Raw genomic sequence first — 4225 nt, forward strand, 5'->3', positions numbered from 1 at the left:
CAGGCATAAATAAAATACATGAAGTTGTGGAGAAGAAAACGTGAAGAGCCCAAGATGGATTTGTATGCTCAAGACATAGATCTTTATGGATGCCAACTTACAACTGATGCACCGAATCAATGCAAGGCACAAAAGTTGGCTTCTACTTCCTTGAAAGAACCAGGGTCCACCTCATTAATGGACTAAAGGAGTGGAAAGTTGTTATGTGCAAAGGATGATTGAAGAGAAAGAGAGCTCAAGAGCTTGCTTGAAAAGGAGAAGGGAGGCAATGTCTAGCTAGAGAAGAGGAGCATCAAAGGAGACTTGTGGATTGGAACGCTCTCTAAACACAGGGGAAGAATTGGACAAGTATTAGGTTGTGTCTCAAAAGTTGGAGGCTACAATCTCAAAGGGTGCTATCGATCATGAAATTTAGGGATTTGTCTCAGAGATTCCAAAGATTATTTTGCAATGTATTAGTAGAGATGAGGTAGCTCTGGCAATAGCAAAATGGTTTTTAAGAGATTGTATGAGAATCCATCAGGTAGCTTACATGTTTCAACCCATATTGCTGTATTGGTGACCATCCATGATGTTTGTAAACGAGTTTTGAAGGAATTGACAAGCTGGGTTGTTTATTCAGATGAGGAACACAAATTAAACAAGGATATAAATGTTGCACTTATAAGTTATTCGTTGTGAACTAATTATCCCTACCATGCATCTTGCTAAATTTGTGGCTCTTGTTGGGCATTGGATAATCCAACGCTCCCTATGTGTTTCGTGACATGTGCTTAAACACCTCTCGAGGATTTGTTAACTCTGGCGATGTGTCTGTTTATTAAGACCTGTGGGTTTTGGTGTAACAACAATCGTGATTCCAACACGTTGTATTAGAGCAAAAGGTCTCATGTTTGAAACACCCTCGGCTCGCGCTGGAGGGCATATTGTTGGGCATTATATAATCCAACATTCCTCGTGTGTTTTGCGACATGTGCTTAACTACCTCTCGAGGATCTGTTAACTCTGGTGATGCGTCTCGTTACTAACACCTGCGGGTTTTGGTGTAACAACAATTGTGATTCCAATAGATGGAGGACGTAATGCTGTGGCAACCAAATCTGCTATCTTTTTTTTGAAACACGTGTTATTCAAGAACCTCGGGTTAGTGCATCTGGGCCCTAAAATCTTATTGAAGCCCTGGGAAAGGTGGCACAAAGGCTAGGCTCTCCTAAGTCTTTGCAATAATTAATTGAAGATGTAAGAAATGTTTCATCAATTGCAGCTGTTCAAAATGCATCTTTAATTGGGAAAGAGGAGAAGGCTAGACAATCTAGAGATAAGAAGGCTATTCCTGGTCGACTTAGGGAAAACAAGTATGACAACAAACTAACCAGCTGAGATGGTGGATCAGCTGTTCCTGTTGGTTTCTATTAACAGGTTGGAAATCTTTTTGAAGACTGGGCTCATATTTATGATCCTCCTGGAATGTATGATAAAACATATATTTTTTACATATCACAGTTCCAACAATCTGGGATGGTAAAGGGAGATGATATTTCTGATCGTTTCTTCCGTGTCTTGACGAAACTATTTGTCCAACACTGTTTAGCCTTTGAAATCTCAGTGCCGGTTTCTCTTCCATTGCCATCCCAACAAATGACACAATGCCTTTCCTTTACATTAATTGATATGTATTTGAAAATGTGGTTTTGTTGGTTAAGTATTGTGCAGTGGACCCATTAATGAGTAAAGTCAATCTTCTAAACAAGGTGCTTGCAGTAACTGTGCGTGTCATTCAAAGGAATGCAAAAGACAAAAAAAGTGCATTCCATCCTAGACCTTATTTTTGACTATTTGTGAACTGGCTCATGGATTCTAACTCCCCTAATCCTACTCTTGATGCCAACAATTTTCAAGTATTGACTGCATTTGCAAATGCTTTCCATTCTTTACAACTTTTGACAATTTCTGGTTGGAGTTTTGCTTGGCTGGAAATTGGAATAAGGAGGAAGACAACCCAAAAGAAAATCAAGAGTATGAGGATTTGTATGAAGAAGAACCTCTGATTCATGATTTTGAAGAACTAGTTGAGCCAAATGGAAATGAGGATGAGTTACAGGAAAACATGATAGTAGTGTGCATCAAGCATTTCCCTTTGAGGGTGAAATTTTAGTGGTTACAGATCATGGTGAACATGAATTCCATGAGAATGAGTTGTCAGAGACCAGAAGGAGGGCTTCATCAATGGGGAAGAAGGTTAAGATAAAGTAAAACAATCCATGATCCAACAACCCATTGTTCAGGAAGCCTCTATGGAGACACTTAGCTTGTCCTTAGTGGAGTTAGGCCTGTCCATTCTTGAGCTATGGAGCAAGATGTCCATATTTGACATTGATTGAAAATACTCAATATGAAGATAAATATTGGAGCACAAACTTAGGGGAAGCAGTCCTTAGTGATAGAAAAAGAGGAACATCTGTGAAGAAGTGTTGAAAAATGTAGACAAAGGGAGCAGCTTTTGCTATTGATGTCAAAGGGGGAGACAGCTTAAGTAGGGGGAGTAGCTGACATGAAGTATAAAGAGAATGCAGACAGGGTGAGCAATCGTTAGAGGAAGTAGATGTCAAAGTATTTCTATTAATAACAAAGGGGGAGATTGTTGAAAATGGCTGTTATTGATGTCAAAGGCTATCCAAATGAAAAAGAAAATTTCAGTCTAATAACATATTTCGAGACCTTTCCAACGATATATGGCACACGTTCTAGAAATTTTGTTTTTAGATTTTTGATAACCCATTTAGATACCCTATCTTTGAATGCACTTTTACTCCAATTATCTAGCTCAAATGAGAGCATAATATATATGGTTGTAAATATTAGTCCTAGACCTTTCCAACTGTATATGGCTCTCCCGCTGACTCCTCATGGTTGAGGAGAAATGATTTTTTGAATATTCATTATACATTTTGCTAGTTGCACAAGTCAACCCAACTAGTTTACAAGTCACCCTAGCCAGTGGGTAAGTCAACCCTACTTTTGGAGGTCAATTGCACTATATATAGGTGTTATGTGGAGGAACCTAGGACTTGTTAAGCAGCTTAGTGACAAATTCCAATCATTGCATTAAATTCCTCTTTTTGATAGGACCAAAATTGACTTTTGAAGCACTCAATTCAGATAAGGGAAAGTGGATTTTTGATGGCAAGCCCACAGTTGCACAATTTATCAAGGTCGGCTTGGGGTCAATTTGAACAAATTAGCCCTCCTCCATCTCATATAAATACAAGACAAGTCCTCCTCATTTGGCACCTCATCAACTCACAACATATCTTCTCTCTCCTCATTCTATTGGTTCTTACAACTCAAAATTGCAGGGTATCTCTCACATGTGCGAAGGACATAAGTCATTTTCTGATTGGGCCAAATTTCAGGACTGTTTCTAAGCATTGAGCAACGTTGACAAAGGGCTGTCTGACGATCTTTGACTGCGTTTGTGGGTGGAATATCTCTGTTTCACTAGGCTGCATTGGAGGGCACACAGATAGAGGAAATTTGGGTAGGTTGACTGGCATTGACTTCAGGGCTGACTGCAGGTTTGATTGCAGAAGCAAGTGCAGACTTTGACTGAGTTTGAATGGCTGTTTTGGGACTATTTTGCGCTGACTTTGACCAACATTTGAGGCTGAGCTTGATTGACTTTGACCGAGTTGCTAGAGGACTGTTTTGACCCTTGACTGTTGACTGGGACAAATTTGCAGAAGGATCAGATTTGACCATTGTTGACTTCATCTCTCTCGTCTCTGATTTGGATAGTTGCTTGACATATTATCATTCTTGGATATTGGATATTGGATATTGGCTAGTCAAAGCTCGACTTTGACTCTTGGATGATGTATTCTCTTTGTCGAACATTTGAAGACAGTCTAATAGAAGAAGAATTGCAAAGGTTTTCCCCCTTGTGGGGTTTTTCCCTGGTCATTGACCAAATATTGTGTCTCTTGTCTCTTGGCTGTCTTTCATTGCGCATTTGTATAATTGTTCTATCCACTATTGCTCTGCCGTGGTTGGTTAATTGAAGAAGTGGAAATTGTTAAATTGGATGCTATTGGATATTGTTGAAGTAATAGTTGCAGCATAGAACAATTGATGAAAAATTAACATGGTATCAGAGTTGAGGTGAAGACAAGCCCAAGAGACATAGTGCAGGAGCATCCATCTTCTAAGCAATTGATTGAAAGGGGAA

The sequence above is a fragment of the Pinus tabuliformis genome, chromosome X, assembly GCF_031772625.1.
Source record: "Pinus tabuliformis cultivar Carrire ecotype Pingquan chromosome X, CPIR1, whole genome shotgun sequence".
Classification (NCBI taxonomy): Eukaryota; Viridiplantae; Streptophyta; class Pinopsida; order Pinales; family Pinaceae; genus Pinus; species Pinus tabuliformis.